We start from the raw sequence: 22,585 nt of genomic DNA, 5'->3' as shown, positions 1-22,585 counted from the left end.
ATTTCTCTAATTTTCAAGATTTCTTTTATGATTATTTTGGGTTTGTTAATTTGTTGATCATCTAATTTTGAGCTGTACATAAGTAATCTTTTTTCCATTTTGTTAATGTAGGTTTTTTTAAAATGTTATTTTCTGAAGACTGCTTTAGCTACATCCCCAACTATTTACATTCTCACTAATATTTTTCTTTTTTACATTCATATTTCTATGATTTGTTCTTGACCCCACCCATTATCAAGATGATATACCTAGTTTCCTTTTAATTTAGTATATTTTACTTGTTTTTCTGCATTAGTTAATATTTTTATTGCTTTAAAGTCTATGAAGAATTGTTTAAAAGTTTCAGTGTCTTCGATTTATAATTTCTCTATATACACAGTATGTTTCTGTAAAAGCACAAGATGAAGAAAAACATGTTCTTTAAGACTGCCACTGAGACATCTTTCAAATTTAACTTTACCCACTTGCCCAGTAGTACAACTCTACATTTTCCTCTTCATTTTTCTTTCTGAAAGATTTAACTAGCTCTAAGAGAGGAAAATTAAAATCTCCTACAATTAGTCTTACAATGTCTTTTTGCATTTCAATTAATTTTTCCTTCATAAATGTCAACATTATACTATTTGATACGTATGCATTTATGACACTGTTTCACTGTTGCCCTTTAAGTCTAGTGTCATTTCCTTGTTTATCTCTCATGATGTTGTAAGTGTTTATATTTTAGTTGTTTTTTTTCTGATAGCATGATTCCAATTCCTACTTTTTGAGAAGTATTTGATATATAGTAAGTTTTTTCCAGCCTGTCATTTTCCTTTGGTGTTTCTAATTTTTTACATGTTTCTCTTACTGACAGAAAGTGGTTATGTTTTGTTTTCTTCTCCATTCTACCATTCCTTTTTTGTTTTACTGGCTTATTTAACTGATGCACATTTGACAGCAGGGTTAAGGTAATATTTACCTCTGTTTCTTTTGTATAGTTTTTATTTCTTTACTCTTCTAAGTCAGCCCCTTGTCCGTGCAATTGGACTAGCATCAAATTAGTCAAAGTAAAACTATTTCCATAGGCTTTCTATGCCCCCCATACATCCACCCCTTATCTACCTTATTCCAAGTACCCTGAATATATTTACAATGTCAATCTCCTTTCTATTTGTTGATGTACCTCCATTATCCTTAATTTTTTACTTTCTTCACTCAGAAGTGTGGTTTTACCCCATCTCACCTTACCCTTATTCAATTGTGACCTGAGAAACTGCATTTATATTATTTACCTATCACTTTGTGTTTTCTGTATACAAGTTGCTCCCTTCCCTCTCCCCTGTAGAAAATAAGCTTCCTTAGGGCAGAGACAGTTTTGGTTTTGTCTTTGTACCCCCAGCACCCAGGAGAGTTTCAAGGGCACATAACAGGCTCTTGTCGAATTGAATTGAAATGGTCCAAAATCCTTCCCTTCCCCCAATACTCTCTAAGTTGAAAACATTCTTTTTTGCCATCCCATTCTCCCATTTAATCTTACATGTTTCTTCTTTATTCTCTCTCAATTCATCAGGAGTGAGAAAGCTTCTAAAGTAATAAATTTGAACCACATCCTCTATATTACATTTCTGTTAATGCTTTTACAGTTCTTTCTTCTTTTCCCTTTATGAACTTATTAATATTAATAGAGTGTTTTATGGAAAGGGGTTCTGCTATGGCTCACTTATAGAAGTAACAATTCATGAAGAAAACAATGATGTAAGGTAGAAATCCATTTATCTTGAGTCATGTTCAGCACCCTTCCTTTAAAATAACCACACAGTGCTCTTAAAATGATATATCTTATTTCTGGATATATGTTCACCTGAGAATCTATATATCTCCTTTCTTGGGGGTGGGATGAAATCCAGAAAAATAAAGCACTTCTTCAGAGAAGGTGGTCTCCTACCATGTCTATTACCAACAACATATATTCCAAACTAAAAATCTTTCTCATGGAAGTTTGCAAAATGTGCGCATGAGTATTTGTATTCTGAGGAGGCAGGGGAGGGTGAAATGGACAATGAAATACAAGTCTTAAGAGTCTCAAAGCTAGGGTTTTATCACTATGTAGTAATTTGTATTTGGTCTTCTATAATCATAAGTTCTTTAATTATTTCTGTAGTATATTATTTATCTATTTAATTTATTCTGGTTTTAAAGAAGACTAAGTTTTCTCTTCTCATCCATCTTCCAAGTCAGGGACTGTGACTTCTTGCTTCTGTTTTGCCAAACTGTCATCCACAACTTTCTTTTTGACCTCCAAATCTACTATTCCACTATGGTTTTTCAGGTGCTGTTGGAGGCAGCTCTAATGCCAGAATACTTTTAATTCATGTTCAATGCTGGACAAATAGATACACATCGAAGAGTTTTTTTTAAAAAAAAAGCTATTTACTTTGCCCTAACATAGCAATGACTTGCAGCAAAGATAGAGTGGCATTAGCTTCTCAGCATCTGATCATCAGGGCAAGATATACTAAAGGGCATGATGACTCACATGATATTCAAAAAGCCACCAAGTTGGAAGGGCCTCAATTACACCAGAGGGGACTTTTCCTGCCTTTTGCTGAGGAGGAAGCTGCAAAAGAGGCAGGGGTCAATCAAGTGCAAGGGACAGCTTTGCTGCTTTGTAGGAATAACTTTTTAGGTATAACCCAGGTCGGACCACCACTATCCCGATGGTAGCAATGTCTTAAGTATCTTCAGAGGATTTTCTACCATTTAACTGCTTTCAGAGCTTTTATTGGACAATCCTCCTTATACAGGCAATCTTTGCCACTGTTCACTCGTTTCAGTCATGTCCTACCCTTTGTAACTCCATCTAGGGTTTTCTTGGCAAAGATAATGGAGTAGCCTGTCTTGTCCAGATCATTTTAGAAATGAGGAACTGAAGCAAACAGGGTTAAGTAACTTGCCCAGGATTACATGGCTAGTAAGTGTCTAAGGCTGGATTTGAACTCAGGAAGATGAGGCTTTCTGACTCCAGAGCCAGCACTCTATACACTGCACCACTAACTGCCCCCATATAGGCGGTAGTAAGGGGAAAAGAGGAAAAGAAAAAAGAAAACAACACCACTCACATACACATGCATACACGCGCACATGCACACACGCACACACACACACACAATATTTTCTACCATCACCATCACCACTAAGAATCACCATAATGGGGTGGGGTGGGGGAGAGGAAGGAGAGGAAAAAAAATGTGGAGAACAAAAGCCAGAGATCCTAGGCTTTTACTACCTTCATTGAAAACCTAAGTCTCAAGTATCAGTAGTCTCTATCTTGTGGGTGATACCAAATGTCTGAAATTCATGGTGGTTGTCTTAATGCAAGGTAAACCAATGTAGCACCAGGAATATGAGAATCACAAAACAGATGATAAGATTTCTTACATAGTCACAGATTTCTTCTCCCGATGTGAGGTGCTGTCAATAAGCAGGAGCAGCTCCAGGAACATCAGGGCCACAACACAGACATTTCTGACACAGACAACAATTCTTCATCCTGAATCAGGGCCCTCTGGAGTAAAGAGACTAAGAAGCGATAAGCTTCTTGCAATGCAACCTGTCCTCAAACAATGAGGCTTTCCCTGTCCCTGCACTTACTCAGGGTTTCTTGGCCAGCTCCCCTTACCTGAGAATCACATGAGAAGAATGATATTAATTTATTCAGAGCGAAGTAAGTATAACCAGGAAAATAATGGGCAGACAATAACTACATTAATGTAAACAAATACTAAAATGAAGCTGAATAGTATATAACAAATGACCAATCTTGGCTTTAGAAAACAGATAAAAGAAATATCCCTCTCTCCTTTCCTTAGAAAAGAGGATAACTACAGGGAGAGGATATTGCACATATCATCTAATGCAGTCACTGTCAATTGGTTTTGCTGAACCTTTTTCTATGATATCTGTATATAATTGTTAAGTAAAAACAAAAAATTGAAAGCATAAGTAAAACACTAGCTAAAAAAAGAAGATGTAGACTTTAATATGAAATTATGAAGAAAGTATTTACACAAATGAAATCATAGATCCTCCAAAATATCAAAGTAAATCTTAGACAGTTGTTGGGGCATGATGCAAAAAGGACTATGACCATGGGTTTTATCTTCATAAGTACCATTAAATTTTGTTCAGTCAATCCCACGGCCTCAGTTTCTACCCCATCTCCAGCTACATTTCTTGAGAATGCATATGATTGCTCACAATGGGGACTAAGTAGTAAGAGTGAACACATCTACAGAAAATCATCATCATCATTAAGGCACAAATCCTAATAAGGGTACAAAGGACAAGGCATTAATTAGCTTGAACTGTAGCCAAATTATAAATGGAAAATACCTGTTTTTTTTAACTACATTTTTGGGTTATAGTTAGCCTCAGTATATTGACATCAATTACAACATAATAGTAATAATAGTCATGAGTTGAGGCCTATAGATAAAACCCATTTGCATGCAGCTCCATCTAGTGGCTAAACATACTAGGGTCTCTTCTTCCAAAGTCTATGATCCCATCACAATAAATATGGCAAAGAAAGGGCAATGAGAAAAAAAAACAATTCTACATTCATAATATACAATGACCTATACTGCCTTAACCAATATCCCTACTAAATTACTGAAACTTTCACTGATATTATCATTTTTCAAAGTGACTAGCACAGTATATTTCACGATGTAGGGGCTTAAATATTGACTGAATTCATTGAATCATATTATCTCTATAATAAAATTCTAAGGTATAATAGTCAACTTTAAAATATCAAACCTGCTAAAAAAAAACCCTTTTTTCTCAATTTTATAAGAAAATTTTGTCTGTCATACTTTCTAATAAAAGTAGAAGTGTTACCAAATAAAACATTAGTTTTTTAAAAGTAGTAACACTACTGTCATTCATTTAATGCTTCCTGTTCTTACTTAACATTATTAAATTGGCTCAGTCTCTTATTAACCTCACCCTGACTATTGAATAAACAGTGTTTTCTAGCATGAGCTCCTTAGAGTTTTATAGTAAAATGAACAAAGACTGACCAAAACAAGGGCTATTCTGTCATAAACTACTGCTCTACAGTATAAAACTTCTACAAAGAACAGTATAATAATTTGAGTGCAAGAAAGGACCTATGTTGTACTTCTTTTTCAACTCTCAAGAGGACCCTGGGGTCACTCATAATACTAAATTTTAACACTGAATTTTCAGTCGTCACGTACAACAGGCATGTAAAAATTTGCTTTTCACTAAACAACTCTAAATAAGCAAAAAGGCGGTGTTAAGAAGCCACACAAAGGAGTTAGTATAACATACTGTTTCTTTAAGGAATAAGGTGAAATAAACAGAAGCTACTGCAGAAGGATTTAGGTGTGGTGAAAGATCCTGCTTTATAACATACAGGCAGGTGCCAATATAAAACTTTAGATTTAAAGATACTGTGGTTAAATAAACAGCTTTGAGGATAAAGCCAAGAATGTAGGTCCATTTAAAACAGTTTGTTGACTTTGCTCCCACTGATCATCTACAATGTAAACTGTAAAGATATTTAATGATGTGCTGATTTTTAATCTGGATTTATGTAAATCATATTATATATTATACACATATGTTAAGCTTAAATGATAATATTAATTCTTTTAAAATTATTTTTCAATAAACTTTCTAAACAATGATGTCAATGACTTTCCTGTCAGAATATTTTTGGATAATGACTCAAAATATACATAAATTTACCTTTAACAAAAGACAAGAAAAAATAGCCACTTGTAAATTATCTGTATACTACTATATTTTTACAAACACCCTATTTGAAAAAGGATAAAAATTCCAGATGACACTTACAGAAACATCTCCTTTCTGCCTTGGTGCTAATTTATTCTGCCTCTGTACCTCTGGACACATCATTACAGTCTTACTGACATTTGTCATTTTTCTCTCTTTTTTAAAACAACTTTTCCAATATGGTGGATGTCAGGCTCATGCTCAGAGGTGCCATAATTTGTATTTCTCAAATTATTAGTAATTTGAAACATTTTTTCATATGGCTATTGATAGCTTGGATTCTTCCTCTAAAACTACCTATTCATATGCTTTGACCATTCATCAATTGAGGAATCTCATCCACATAAATTTGAATCAGTTCCTTATATATGTTAGAAATAAAATCCATATCATAAAAATTTAACTAAAAAACAGGTTTCCATTTAATTTTAGCTATATTGGCTTCATGAAAAAAATTTTTAATTTTACATAAACAAAACCGTCAATTTGATCTTCTGTTATGTTCTTATCCCTTGTTTGATCATGTGATCAAATGTGATCATGAAAGGTAATGGCTCCCTTGCTCCTCTGTTTATGATATCACTCTTTATGTCTAAATCATATGTCATTTGAAGCTTATCTTGGTATATGGTGTGAGATGTTGGTAGAAAACCAAGTATTTGCTAGATTGCTTTCCCATTTCTTAGTTCTTATCAAATGGAGAGTTCTTTACTCCAGTAGCTGGGGTCTTTGGGTTTAAATGCTACATCCACTTGCATCACTATGTTGTATACCTAATCTGTTCCAGTAATCAAGTGATTTATTTCTTAGCCCATTTAGCTCATGACTGCTTTGTAGTATAGTTTGATATCTGGTACACCTAGGCCCATTTACTTTCTACTTTTTTTCATTATTTCCCTTTAGATTCTTGACCTTTTGTTCCTCCATGTGAATCCTGTGATTTTTCTATTGTCATAAAATAAACCACTGGAACTTTGATTGATAAGACGCCAAATGAGTAATTCAGCTAGTACTGTCAGTTATAACGACCCATTCATATTAATATTGCTCCCATTTTTTAAGTCCATAAAGAATATTTTATAGTTGTACTCATAGGATTCCTGTGTGTATACTGGCAAATTGACTCCCAAATATTTTATCCATTCCATAATAATTTTAAAAAGAAATTCTATTTCTCACTCTTCCTGCTGGGTTTTGTTGGCAATAAAGGCTCAGAATTTCTATAGTTTGATGTTATATCCTGCAATTTTCCCTAAAGTTATTATTTCAATTAATTTTTAATTAACTTCTTTAGGGTTCTCTAAGTCAACCATTATGTAATCAGCAAAAGTAATAAATTTGTTTCCTCTTTGCCTATACTTATTTCCTCAATTTCTTTTTCTTGACTTACTGATATAGATTGCCATCTTAACACATCTGCTATCCCATTTCCAACAACTTAACTCCCCTGCCCCCAACATCCCACTCAATACTAATACTTCCACTGTGATTGGTGGAATGCCTACTCCATAGACAACAAATTTGCTTTCATTTTAAATCTTTTCCTTTCCTATTCCTTCAGTCTTCTGGATCTCACTAAGACCTGTATTTCTCCTGATGACACATCATCCCCGGCCTTTCACCAAAGGCAGTACTTTCAGTCATTCCCCCCCAAACAAAGGGGTTGTATAGAGAAGCTGGAATATTCCTTGCTCCCAGCTGCCACTTCCAGATGCTCCCTCAGTAACCTCTCCTCCTCTGAGGGTCACTCAATTCATATCTACCACCCAAAATCATAGTAGCTATTGTCTCAAGGAAACAATGAATTCAGTTCCTGGCTCATAGTCTATTTCTCCTCCCTAACTTCTACCTTCATACCAGGGGACTTCAATATGCATACTAACACTCCCTCTCCCTAACTTCCACAGCAACCACAAACAAAAATGATCATACCCTTCACACACAAAAGCACAACTTCCATGCTCATGAACTCAGAAATTCCCACTCTCTAAGTCACAAAAAAAAAAAGTGCTGCATCGGTAGAGGAAATTTCATCATTCAAGAAATCACATGACTGAATCCCTATCCCTTAATATTCCAACTTTCCTTATGTCATTTTCACAATGAAATCATCAAGTATCACAGCATACTTTGATTATGCAGAATTTCTGTATCTCTTCATCTTCTATAAGAGATATTAACAAGAAAACTGCAATTATCTTTCTGGTGATTCCTTTTTTAATGATCACCATGAGTAACACAAGATGAGACACCTAAATGTCACATAAAATGATGTGTTATGTTGCCTTTAAGCCATTACTTAAATCAATTCTGCTACATGCTTTTTCTCTCAGAAGAATCCATATGCCATCTTTCCATTGAACTTCTTTCATCTTCTGGTTTTGTTAATTTTGAGACCATCAATATTGAAATGGCTTAGTTCCTTCATTCATATGTAAATTCACAAATATTTCATATTTGAAAAACCTATCAGTTAAACCTATGAGTTAAAGTTTGCAAACCATCTAAACTGGAGTCCTTCTTAGCATCCTTTCCCACAATTCTATCACTGATTATGGAAAAGGAAAGGAACTGCATAAAACTGATGGCCACTATATTTCTTTCCTCCTGGATTTCCATGACCAACCCACTGGTGATGGGTCTGTGTTTATATATGTTGGTCCTCTAACACCAGGCTGTCTTAAAGCCTTTCTACTTACCAAAGCTTATACTCCAGGGCATAGCCTTTAAGAACTTAGGATTATCTCCACACCACAATGAGGTATCAGAGTAAAATTCTATGGATGGATTTTAGTGATTAAAAAAAAAAATTCTCTTTTTATTCACCTAAAGATGTCAAGACACTTCATACATATTCACTCATAACAGTATATGTTATATATATAATTATGTAATATAATATAGATTATCTAGATTATGAAACAAGCAGAATTATATCCATTTTGGCATTCAAAAGAAAAGAAGTAGAAAATCAAGTAATATTTAACACATAATACTATGAAGAAAATCTTTGATGATCTCAGAAACAAAATGAATGAGTCTTGTTTTCAGACACTATTGAAATGCAGCAGATCTTAATGAGGGGTCCATGATTTTGTATTTTTTTTTTCAGTATTTTGCTCCATCATTAAAACATTAAAATGGGTTTCCCCTATATGTGTGTGTGAGAGTGTGAGTGTGTGTGTGTGTAATTTTATGTATTTAGAAACATTATTCTGACAAAGTATCCAGAGAATTCACCTGACTGCCAAAAGAGTCCATGACACAAAAAAAAAGGTGAAGAAAGCTGGCTCTAGTATTACTGAGTTTCAAATGTTCAAATGGTAAGAGTAACAAATGGAAGGCAGGAAAAGAAAAAAGAAAAAATCTGGTGAAATGATTTACAATTTTAGAAAAAAATGGAGACTTGAAGATGAGTCTTCAAGATCAGATACAGTTTTGTGAACCAATCCATTCATTAGTAATAAGATTTTTTCATACACTATATTTGACAACAAAGTGATTTAACAGCAATCTAAATGGATGCTTTTCACATAAAATTTAATTTAAATTAACCATGAGAGAAAGCCCTTCACATACCATGGAAAATCAATAAGGACTAGTATACATTTTAAAGAAATAATATGCTATATAAACTAATCAATTTTTACACAACACAAAAAAGTAGCAAAGACAATGCAATATTGAGCCTAGGGTCTCTTACAAGTGAAGAATCACAAAGAATCAATGACACTGAGTTTTTATGAATAAACCCCCAAGCAACATCTCACTTATCAAAATGAATTAAAGTAATCTTACCCACTGTGCCAGCTCATGCCATTGAATAAAATGTATTACTTTGGGAACTAATAACTTATAACATATAAAATATGCAGCATCCAGGCTGGTAATCGGTTAAACATAAATTATAGTCACTGCATAAATTTCTGTTAAACTTCTAAAGTAATTCATATTCCTTGTGCTAATACTTCAAAAAAATATTACATTATTAATTAGTTTCAAGATTTACATGCAATTAGTACTCAAAAACTATTTTGGAGAAACTACACAGGACAGAAGGATTCTAAATACTTTTGGATTATAACATACATAGACCACTGGATCTAAATATCCATGGAAATTAATGCAGAAACATGCAATTGCAACACTTAACAAAAAAAGAAAAAAAAGTACCATTCAAATGACATTCAAGAAAACAAGCTCCTTTTATAATTGTTAAAATCCTGTTATACAACATGTTCTTTTTTAAAGATAAAAGATACTATCTTACCTTGAGATAGTGTTACTAAAGATCTTTTCAGGACTCACTTGATAAGAGGTTATTTCCTACAAAATAAAAACTACTTTGAATTTTCTAGCATAAAAAAAAATGTATCTACAATTCATGCATCTAACCTGTGTACACACACACACACACACACACACACACACACGTACACACACACATACACCATCTACAAATCGCTCATAACCAAAAATTTTCCATTACAGTGAAACAAACCTCCAATTTATATAAGCTGTTGGGTATATAAAATCCCCAAATTTCTTGGGATCTAGGATTACTGGGGGTGACTTCATAGTAAGTCTAAAGAGTCAAACTCCACAAAATAATTGTACAATTTTCCTCAGGAGAGAAACTTCAAAGGTAAATATCAACATATGAATTATATGGTTACTTCAGCATGAAACAAAGCAATCTTGTATAAGATGACCTATCAAGCACATGGATGGCTTGGTAATTCAGCAATTTAACAATCTAACAAAAATGAATCCCATATAATGAAAATAGAAACTTTAATAATAATTCTAAGCATGTAAGACATAAATTATTAATAGATTAATACATTTCCTCAGCTGAATGAGTCTATTTGAACCATAATTATAGACAGAGATAATATAAGGATTATAGAGAAAAACACAACTTAAAAAAACTAACAACCATACTTCAGACTTATTCAAGAAAACTGACCTCAAATATCAGAAGTACAGATGAAGCAAATGTACAGATTTTTTTAAAAAAAGTTTAATTCACCAAGAAACATGGATTTCAAAACTAAATTGCCAAATAATATACGCTGAATTGTGCCTCTACCATTCAGGGTTAGCTATCCCTCACAGCTTTTGTCAGCTATAGATCTGATAAGGATACCATTCGTGCTTCCATTCAAAATCTGCTTTCTTTTTTAAATGTTAAAAAACAAAAAAGTAATGAGGAACATTACGGAACATTATTCTTTCAAAGTTGACTATGAAACACCAACTACTCTCTTGGTCGGGATAATCAACATCTATCTAGCCAATATCTCTCCATTTTTTTTTTCACACAGAACAAGAGATTTAACCAAATTCTTCACTAGAAGCTAGTTAAACTTTATCTATAACACTCCCAGATATATGATTCGTTTACTTATTGAGGAAGTGTAAGGAGGAGGAGGGAAATCTGGACCTGTTATTTCATCAATGTGGGGACTCCCTCTGTGTGAAAACTCCTTCCCCCAAAGTAATTCAGCAACTCATTTATAATCTTAGAGAGTTGCCTGGGGTATTGAGAGGTAAACTGACTTACCTGTGGTCACAAAGCACCAGATTCAAGACGTGAATCTAAGGACAGCCTTTAAATCTTCTATATTATGCTGCTTCTCCAGACTAGCAACTCCATCAAAGAAGGAAATGAGGTTAGTCTGGCATGAGCTATTCTTCACAAAGCTATGTTCATTCTTTGTGAGCAAAGTTTCCTTTTCTAAATGTTCACTATCTATACCTTTAATAAGACATTATAGAATTTAACCAGGAATCAAAGTGAAGTTCAATGACCTATAGTTTCAAGATTTCATTCTTTTCCCTTTAAAAATCAGCAATATTTCCCTATCTCCAATCCTATCACACTCTCCCATCCTCCATGATCTTGAGAACATCACTCACAGTAGCTCAGAAACAGCATTAAATAGTTATTTCAGAATTTTCAGCATAATTCCCCAGACTCTTCTCTTTTGCTCTAGTTTCAAAAGCTGAGGTGACCTTTGGTAAAGTCAACCCTTCTACTTGTGTCTGTCTATGTTCCCACACCCTTTATTCAGGAGCTGGCCCTTTTGATTGCCCTCTCTCTATCCCAACCTAATTTTCAGCCTTTCTTTCTATACTGGCTCCTTCTCTGGTCAATTTCAAACATGCTGGCTCTTCTCTGTGCTCTAATTTTTTTTTAAATCCTTCACATGACTCTACCATCCCCTCAATATCTTCCTATAGTTCTCTTCCATTATATAGCCAATATCCTAGAAAAGCCTATCTCCTTTCTCCCTCCCACTAAATATCAAAAAAAAAAAAGCATAAGTATTTCTTAGAATAAATTCTAGAGGATACTTAAAGTGGTAATCAGTAAGGAAAAGCATGAGATAAAAACAATACTTCATAGAAAGACACATTGCAAATTAAAATCAATAAAGCAGGAGGTAGGGGACAAGTTCTGTATTAAGTTTTCCACTAATTAACTGAGCTATGAAATGGAAGAGTAAAGGAAAATTATTCCTATTTGCAGATGACAATCCAGCATATTTAGTAAACATACAGTGAAGAAGAAACTAACTGAGATTAAATAGCATTGGAAAGATAGAAGGATATCAAAAGAAATAAACAAAAATAAACATTTCCAGGACTAAGAAAAGCAAGGAAAAAATGATCACAGAAATTCCATTCAAATTAACCATAAAACGTCTACCATATTTGTCAGTTAACCTACTGAGACACCACAAAGTTTATATAAATACCATTTCAGTTGAGTAAAGAAGTCAAATACTATGAAGGCCTAAGGAATGAAATAAGGAAGAAGCCAGCCCGGATGGCGGAGTAAGAAGAAGTAGTTCAGCCCAACTTCTCCAACAACTACTCCACAAAGACCTAGAAAATGCACCAGACCAAATATTGAGTGGGAAACCCAAGTATAACAGCAAGTCATTTTTCCAGCCCAGCTCAGAAGAAAGCAGAGGTTTTCAGACAGTGAAGATAGGCTCTAGCCAGAAGGGCACCTCACTGAGCCTTCCAAGGGCTCTGAACTGAGGCCTGGGGCTGTGCAATAGGGCAAGAAGAAGTCCCAGATAAGAGAGGCCTAATGCTACATAGCATGCAGGAACAGGTGCCAACTAGCAGCTTTATTGCTTATACCCCAGATCCAGTGCGGTCTGAGGAGAGGACATGTGCTTAGGAATAGAGGACTGGTCACAGGCCTGAGGCTGTGTACTAGGCAAGGAACAGGAAGAGAAGCAGATAGCAGTTGTGTGGCTCTGACCTTAGATCCAGCCCCCATCCCAGACTGAAGCCTGCAGGATAATAATAATTATGGTTGTACATTGTTTTTAATACTATAGCATTTACATAGAGCTTTAAGGACTGCAGCACACTTTACAAATATTATCTTATTTGATTTCCACAACAACCATGGGAGGTAGGTGATATTATTATCTCCATTTTACATATGAGAAAACTGAGGCAGACCAAAGTTAAGCAAACTTGCTCAGAGTCATATATAAGTAGCAAGTTTCTGAGGCCCCACTTGAACTTAGGTCTTCCTGACTCCCTGTTCAGTACAACTGACAGGAATCATCAAGAATAACCAGGGCAGGGAGTTAAGAGCAAAGAGGAGCCTGCAACCATGCGCCAGTATGAACCTCCAGAGCCTTCCAGTTATCTGATGCTGATTAGGTGAGACAGTAGTTAAACAGAGCTCTAACCAGGGGATAAGTCCACAGTTTTGTTGCCTAGACCCAAACCTAGACCAGGGCTTGCAAAGCTCAAACCAGTAGGGTAACTATCAGACTTTACCCAGATCAGACTTCCTGTGGCCCAAATGAAAGCTGGCAAGTCCCCAGCCTGAGCCACCTCTGAGATCCGTAAGACAGATACTCAGAAACGGCAGCAGCAGGACACAAGAAAACACAAAATAGGACCAAATGAGTCTCAGACATTCCCTCCAAAAGTGTGCAGGGTCTGTACTAACAAAAAGTCCAAATCCTCGAAGTAAGGCCTGAAATATGAGTCAATCACAGCAACCAAGAATTCCTCCCATGAAGAACTATTGTGGTGACAGAGATGCCCAAAACACAAATCCAAAACGAAGGACTCCCAAATATGTGCGGTCTTAAAGCCTCAAAGCATGGGTAAAAGTTTAACTAGTATTCCTGAAAAAGATAAGGCAAGAGGGTTTTTTTCCAAAAAAACAAAATTATACAGTAAATGAGAAAGCTGGAGGACAAAATTGGAAAAGAAATGAGATCTACGGAGGAAAGATCAAGAGAATTAACCGCTGAACACAATAAGTACAAAGCCTTACCCAAGCAAAAGACTCCTTGAACATCAGAATGGATCAAACAGAAGTCAATCACTCCATGAGGCAACAAGGTTATATTAAAGAAAAGTCAAAACACTGAAAAAGAGAAAAAATGTAAGGTATCTCATATCAAAAACAACTAATGTAGAAACTTAAGAACCCTTAGACTAACAAAAAGCCATTTCACACACGTACACATGCATGCACACATACATATATATACACACAAATCTTAACATTACATGAAATCATGAAAGAAAACTGCCCACATTTCTTAGAACCAGAAGACAAAGAGGAAATAAAAAAAGAATCAATCAGTAACCTCCTCAAAAAAATCTTAAAATTAAAAGTCCTGAGAACATTACAGACAAAATACAGAGGTTCCAGGTAAAAGAAAAAATTCTTCAAGCAACCAGAAAAACAGCAAAAGTACCAAGAAGGCACTGCTAAGTATCAAACAAGATTTATCACCCACCACCATAAAGAAGTAGAACAGTAGGAACAGAATATGCCAAAAGGCAAAAACATATAGACTTATGACCAAGAATAATTTACCCAGCAAAATTGAGTATAATCCTAAGGGAGGGAAAATGGACCTTTAAGGAAATAAGGACTTCCAAACATTCCTGATAAGAAGATCAGAGCTAAGTAGAAACTATGAAATATAAACATAAGAATCAACAGCAACATAAGGAAGAAAAATACAAGTAAGCAATCATAAGGAAATAAACAAGGATGAAGTATTTACATCCTGATTCAGGGAAAAGATACATGTCCCTCACATTCTAGTATAGAGAAAAGATACAAGTATCCTTCAGATCTCTTATAACAGGATGATATTGTTCAGTCATGTCCAACTCTTCATGACCCCATTTGGGGTTTTCTTGACAAAGATAATGGAATGCTTTGCCGTCTCCTTTTCCAGCTAATTTTAAAGATGAGGAACTGAGGTAAACAGGGTTAAGTAACTTGCCCAGGGTCACACAGCTAGTTAAGGCCAGATTTGAACTTAGAAAGATGAGCCTTTCTGACTCCAGGGCCAGTACTCCATTGAGCTACCTAGCTGCCTAGAGGCAGTCAAATACGATAGAGGGTGGGGTGCTGTTGCTGTTGTCACTATTGTTGTTTTAAAGTTCTGATGACCTTAAAAAAAAAAAGGAGACAGGAAAAGGAATACACTAGTGGGGAGGGAGGGGAAGGAAAAGAGAAATGACCTCATATAATCAAGGTATACAAGTAGAAGACTATCTTTTCCACATTGCTGGAGTTAGTGGCACAGCGCCCCCATGATCAGGAAAATCTGAGTAAAATATTTTGGCCCTCCCTTCATACTAGAAAAGTCTTAATTTTTTTCTTTTTCTTTTATAGGGCATTTACAGTTCCTTATTGTAAAATCTGGGTTAAGTATCTGGTCATATGCTCTGTGTCTTCTTCTGGTCTTCACATTTTGTCTGCAGCTTCCACAAAACTCCCAAAAAATTCCTATTTAATTTCTTACGCCAACCTGTGATATATTCAAACTTCAAAGAGGAAAGTTGAAATGTGAAAGGGATAACTATATAAAAAAGGAAGAAAGGGTGGGGAGAGCATGTGAAACTTGAACCTTACTTTAATCTGAACTGGTCAAAGGGGAAAAGAAAATACACACATACAGAGTTGCATGAAGAAATACATTTCACTTGATATGAAAATAGGAAGGAGGGGAAATAAGAGGGAAAATAGACTCAAGGGTGGATTAGCCATAAGGAAAATAAACTTTAACCAGAGAGGATGGGTTGCAGAGAAGAATTTAAAAAGAAAGGAAGGTAGAAGTGAATGAGAAAGTAGACAGAAAGTATTATCAACTTTTTCCAAGGAATTTGGCAGAAGAAGAAAGGAGGGATAGAAGACAACAGTCTGAAGGGTTGGAAAGACATTATGAACTTTTTTTTTTAAGATAGGGGAGACTTGGGCATGTTTGAAGTCAATTGGAAGCAAACCTAAATAGGGAGGGGTTAAAGATTCAAGAGAGAAGGGATAAGATGGAGGATGCAATTCAACAGAGAAGACAGAAGGGAAAAGGTTCATGTATAGGAGATCACATTGGCAGAGCAACAGTGACTACAGAAAGAAGGTAAAGACTGGAAGATGATGTCAAGGGGCTTTGGGATTTTTTTGAATTTTTTCAGTAAAGAAAGAGGCAAGGGGCAGCTAGGGGGCACAGTGGATAGAGAACTGGCCCTGGAGTCAGGAGGACTTGAATTCAAATGTGACCTCAGACACATAACACTCACTATGTGTGCCTGTGGGCAAGTCACTTAACCCCAATTGCCTCACCAAAAAAAAAAAAAAAGAGGCAAGCTCCTCAGCTGAAAGTATCCCCACTGTCACTGTCACTACATGTCACTGTGACATATAGGGGGCTTGAGGTGGGAAGAGATTTGGAATTGCTTCTGTGGGGAATAAGATAGTAAATCAATTTTTCAGTCACATACAACTCTTTGTGACCCCATTTGGCGGTTTCTTGACAAAGATACTAGAGTGGTTTGCCATTCCTTCTCTAGCTCATTTTATGAGGTAGACAAGGTTAAGTGACTTGCCCAGGGCCACACAGTTACTAAGTGTCTGAGGCCACATTCGAACTCAAGAACATGAATCCTCCTGACTCCAGGCCTGGTACTATATCCACTGAGATACCCAGCTGCCCATGTAAATGGATTAGAGAGGAATAAAATAAAAAAATTTTACTTGTCTTGCTGCTGTGAGAATCCAACCAGTTGAGGTTGGATAACATTTTGTAATTGACCTGTTTATCAGCTGTGCAATTATAATGGAAAATAATTCTCATGCATCTATAGACTACCTATTTCCCTTTATCCAAAAAGAATGGAACAACAAATTATATTTACTTCATAGATGATACTGATTAAGCTGTTTGGAAAACTACTAAATCCAGTTATGTGGTACTCGGTCCAAAGGAAAATAAGTTGTGATTGCTTATACTTCGCAAGATATCTTGGGGTTTGGAGGCTAGATTTTTTTTCCTTTTTTTACTTACTTATTCCCTCCCAAATTGGGACAACTCTTTTGTCTCATGCTTTGATAAAGCCCATTGAGATTCAAAAAGAACTACTTAACTATGCTTTTAAACCCAAATCAACTCTGGCTCTCACTGATTGGCCAATAATAAGTGCCCAAGCCTCACTTGGTTGTTGTTTGTGTTTGGATGGCTCAGAGTAAGAGGAAATAGCAACTGGAGTAGTTCTAGCCAGAAGCTCCCAGGGTCTTCCCCCTCCCTGATTGATCCTTTTGAGAAGGCAAACTAGGTGATCTTTTGCTTCACATCTTACCTAGCTGAATCAATCACTGAATGGGTGTTGACTCAGACAAACTATGACCTGGGAAAGACCTTAGCTTAAAAAGGCCAAGGTCTCCCACTGCACCTGGGGTCATCTCCAGTCAGTCCTGACACACAACTTGCTACTGGACTCCAAATGACTCTGGAGGAGAGAGTGAGACAGATGACTTTTCACCACCCTGCCTCACTTAAATCCAACTCACTTGCACGTCAAGACATCACCCTCCTGATCTTGTTATTAACCCCACTAAAAACTATTCTTAATATAAAACTCAAAAACTCATGGGTCATTTGTTGTACAGTGAGAAAGCAGCACACAGAACACTAGATTTGGAGCTATAAATCCTGGGTTCAAATCTTGGTTTTGCCACTTAAGATACTTGTGCAACATTTGGCAAGTAACCTATCCTGGGCCTCAGTTCCCTTATCTGTAAAATGAAGGATTTAGAGAAGACCTCTAAGTTACCTTCCAACTCAAAATCTATAATGCTACAATCTCATGTTCCCCAATTCTAAAATTAGAGATTTCAACTAAAATGAGATTATAGAAATATAAAATCCCAAAGTTAGAAAAGACCTCAGAGATTATCTAGTCCAATCCTATATGCAAAGAAATCTCTTATGACAAGCTCACTGAGTGCTCATTCACCCTTTACCTGACAATCTTCAATGAGGAAGATTACCTGTCAAGGAAACCCATTTGATTTTTGGATAGTTCCAATGGACAGGAGATTTTTCCTGACACCAAACCAAAATTTATAGCTAAACAACTTCCACCTAGTTTTACCCTTTGGGTTCAAAGGGAACAAAACTGTTCCCTTCTAGTAGCAAGCAGCAAACTATATGGTGTTCTGGGCCTGGAGTCAGGAAGATCTGAGTTCAAAACTAACCTCAGACACTCAGTAGATACGTGATCTTAGGCCAAATCACTTATCCAGTCTCCTTAGCTCCTCTCAAGGGTGAGTGAGCTTAATGCTCACAGAATGATTAATTCAAGTCACTGATAAAAACGTTAAACAGGACCAATCACTCCATCAATCCACTGGGGAGCTTAATACCAAACCATTAATTACTACTGTTTGAGTATGTCATTCAAGTAATTACAAATCCATTTGTAATTTAAGCCAAACCTCTCTACCTTTTCCTATAGAACAGCATGAGGCATCTGATTACCTATAATCTTAAATATAATGGTCACCATATATACATTAAATTTCTTGGCTATACCTTTGTTCTTTTTCTGATTCATAAAATATGTGTCATCCTAAAAACTGATGAAGATGGAAGGCGGTAACAACAACAAAAAAATCCAGCATTATTTTAGAGCCAAGTGTCCAATTACATAACTGGACTAGAATCTCAATTCAGGATCTTGTTTCAAATAATAGCTGGCCTTCGTTGCAATCGTGTAGTTTAACCCACACTCCCCCCCCAAAAAAAGTGCTTTAGGCAGACTTTCACAAAAAGAGTGGGCTATAAAGTTGCACCATATTGTCTTTCTGTTTAGCTTGATTCATAGACCAGAAGGTCTATATACCAACAGAGTTGGGTATCACTACTTTCTAGATATAGAACCCTAGGACAATGACGTTCAAAATGTTACTCCTGCTTACACGGCTCCATTCATCCAAGTTGCTCAACGTCCTTGAGTTCACCTTAACCTTCACAAGTTGGACAAAAGGGCTTTCTGATAGTTCTCAAATGTTACAAATGAGAAAATAAAGCGCGGAGAGAGGTTAATAATTTGCTCGAGAACACACAGCACTGGCAGTGGAAGAATTAACTGCGAAGCTCGAATCCCTCAAGGTCCCGCTTTATAAAGCGTCCGCCCAAAGCACCCCAACTTTTGAAATTCTGGGTTGCTTCCCCGCTGCCAAATGCCACTCAAAAGGGTGCAAGGCGGGGAGAAAAGAGGGGTAGGCTACAAAACTCCTAATCTCTCCCTCCACACAGACCGCCGCACGAGGGAGGAACCCCCATACCCTCTCCTCCCTCCCCATCATCCCCTAAGCCCGGCGGCAAACCAGAACAAGCAGCACGGACTAAGTGTGGGAGGACGTGGCAGCGGGTGCCTCAACTCCCCTCTTCCACTCCTCCAGAGAGCGGCTCTCGGCGGGTCGGCGCGAGGCCAGAATCGAACCTCCTCCCCCGGCCCCACCACAGCGCCCAGCCCCACTGCTAACCCTTTACCTGCGCTCCGCCCGGCACCTCCCCCAGCCCCGGTGAGTTGCGCGCACTGAGTTTTTCTACTCCGGACGTGTCGTCGCCCGGATGACCAATCGCGGCTCTAGAAACGGCCATCGCCCCGCCTCCTTCTCCTTCCTCCTCCCCCAATTCTACTCCCTCGCCCAGCGGCAAAAGAAGACTCTAAGGTCAGCTGAAAGTGGAGCGTGCGCGCTCCCGGAAAGGACCCAGAAGAACAGCCCAAGGAATTTTGCTCGAGCACGCGCCAGGCCCGGAAGGGGAGGGATGTAGAGGTGGCGAGGAGGGGCGTGGTCGGGGTTGAGAACCTGAAGGACCGTGCGCGATTCAGTGTGCGTGGCAAGGAAGAACGGGCGCTGGGAGCTATGGAGAGGGTAGAGAGCTGGAAAAGCTGGGAGAAGTGTGGCCATGAGGGCGAGAGGAGCGAGTTCTGTTTGGTCTGACACTTGATGGGTTAAAAAGGGAGAGGAAATCTACCATGGAAAGCCCATCCTGAGGGTCTGCCAAGGAGTAGGACTTGTCTTTGGCTTCTGGTTTTGTTTTCTTGGGGATGAGGTCTGAGAGCGGTTTCGGAAAACGAGATCTGTGGCTGGGTGGAGCCTCCCGCGATCTCAACACTAGGTGGCGCGTTTTTCATTCTCTCCTGAGTGTTCCCATTGAATGGGAATTAATTGTAAAAAATCATTTGAAGAATAAGGCCTTAATTGGTTGCATGATAAGTAGGCGGACAATTAGCTGAGGATGGTTCGGCGCCGTCTGGGCGTAGGAGGAGCCGGATCCTCTCTTGGGCGGGGACTCTCCTTTGGCCACACCTCCCCTTTCTCTTCTCTTACGCCGGGGTTTGGGGAGAGCTTAGCTGCCAGTGCTGGTCCTGGCTGTGAAATAATAACTTGCTTTGTCCTCACGCAGAAGGGAAAAATCCCAAGTTCAGTTTAAAGTTCTACCAGGTAGGAATGCAGCAAGCAGGCTGGATGGCTGTCCCAGAGCCAGGCCATCTCCTGTCACCCCCCAGGGTTCTTTGGGACCTGATGGACTTCCATGATGTCACTTCTACATGACCGACTGCAGAGTCCTGAACCCGTTAAGTTTCCCGGAGGTTAGGCAGTCATTCTATTTAACCACATAACATCAATTAGCTTTTACAAAGGGACATTTGCGTCAGAGACAATAGCAGGAACCAAAGTATAAATATTTCCCCCTAAAAGCTCAGGGCATACTCTCCCCCACAACAGTAAATGCTTTAGGGAGTGTGGACTCCCTAATAGTGCAGTCCCTACATAGCATTGTCCCTATCATGTTCATGTCCAGATGGAGCATGATTACCTTTTTGAGTCCTTAGCTTCTGTTGGCCTGTGACCCCAGAAGCTGGAAGTTGGTCTTTTAGGTCAACAAAGCTGGTTGGGGGGAAAAAAAAAACAGCCTAGACTACAACTCCAGGATTCCTGATCTTTCAAAGCTAACCCTTTGCCTTTCTTGCTCTTCAGTCTTGCAGTCCATTCTTCTTTTCCTGTGATCCCATGGACCATAGCACTCCACGCCCTTCTGTCCTCCCCTCTCAAAGTCTGGCCAAGTTCATGTGTCACGTTTCCATGACACTATCTCAGTAACCGTGGGTAAGTCACTTAACCCTATTTCCCTCAGTTTATTCATCTGTAAAATGAGCTGGAGAAGGAAATGGCAAACCATTCCAGTATCTCTGCCAAGAAAACCCCATATGGGGTCAAGAAGAGTCGGACAGGACTGAAAAACCTGGAATAGCTTGTAAGCTTGCATTTATACTTGCACTTTAAAGCTGCAACATAAGCTAATATATATTCAAAACAACCTTAAAATAGGTGCTATTATTACCATCATTTTACAGATGAGGAAACTGAGGCATTCTGTGGTTGAGTGACTTGCCCAGGGTTACCTGGCATCAGAGGCAAGATTTGAACTCAGGTCGTCATGTCTCCCATGCCCAGCATTCTACCACTTACCTGACTGCTAAAATGGAAAAAAACAATTGCAAAAGGCAAAGGACAGGGGCAGCTGGGTGGCGCAATAGATAGAACACAGGCATGGAGTCAGAAAAACCTCAGTTTCCTCATCTACAAAAATGAGCTGGAGAAGGACATGACAAAACACTCCAGTATGCTTGCCAAGAAAACCCCAAAATGCAGTCATAAAGAGAAGGGCACTGCTGAAACCACTGAACAACAGCAATGAGAAAGGACAGAGGCTTGTTATTCAGAGCCACATGACCTTAGAAAGGAAATCAAACACTAAGCAGATCTGAATAGGTTACTCAGTGTCTACATATGCTTCACAGTCTTGTCAAATCATGTCTCTTACATATCATTGTGACTCCAGGATACAGATACTGTGTATCTCCACATGGCACATTATCCCAAGGCATTCTGCACATATTCCAGACCACCATTACAGGAAGTTTATCTAAATGTATGATAATTGAAATCACAATGACTCGTGGTAGTCAGAGCACTGGACTTGGAGACTAGAAGACCTGTTCAGATTCTGCCCCCAAATAATACCTGTGTGACTCTGACCAAGTTACTTAATCTCTCTGATCCTCAGATTTCTTATTGTGAAATGAGGAGGTTGGGTTGACCTCTAAAGTCTTTTCCAGATCCAAATATGGGATAAGCCGTTAAGCAAACTCTAGACTGCAAGCTATAAAGAAAGCTTCGCAGGAGCTTAAGTTCTTAGTAATCAAGTAGCCATTGACTTTCCCGTTGCCAAGTGAATTTTGGGGAGTGATCTGTTGTGAGATGACCTAATAACATTTTTTCTATAGTCTCCATTTTATTATATATTGTCTTATCTTTACTGCTGGCTGACTTCTTAGAATGTTCTATTTCTACATCTAATTGTTATAAAAGGATTTTTGTTTTTTGTTTGTTTTATTTTGTAAAGGATGACTT

General features: G+C 37.7%; 1 protein-coding gene across 4 annotated transcripts in view; it reads right to left on the bottom strand.

The window, feature by feature from the left end:
* MIPOL1 (mirror-image polydactyly 1) overlaps nt 1-19,725 on the bottom strand; it is a 470,789-nt gene extending 451,064 nt beyond the window's left edge. For 2 of the 4 annotated variants that reach the window (XM_020991342.1, XM_020991354.1), the window contains exons 1-2: nt 19,653-19,725; nt 10,076-10,131 (exon numbers count right to left, since the gene is read on the bottom strand). The gene's annotated coding sequence lies outside the window, so the exon portion shown is untranslated. Of the gene's footprint in view, nt 1-10,075; nt 10,132-11,371; nt 11,566-14,128; nt 14,219-19,652 lie in introns of those variants that run through there. The other 2 variants (XM_078150326.1, XM_078150325.1) reach the window with 2 other exon arrangements.
* Between the last annotated feature and the right edge of the window lie 2,860 nt (nt 19,726-22,585).

This window comes from Phascolarctos cinereus, unplaced genomic scaffold (assembly GCF_003287225.1).
Source record: "Phascolarctos cinereus isolate Bilbo 61053 unplaced genomic scaffold, phaCin_HiC Scaffold_2;HRSCAF=192, whole genome shotgun sequence".
NCBI lineage: Eukaryota > Metazoa > Chordata > Mammalia > Diprotodontia > Phascolarctidae > Phascolarctos > Phascolarctos cinereus.
This window is presented reverse-complemented; position numbering and strand designations above follow the sequence as displayed.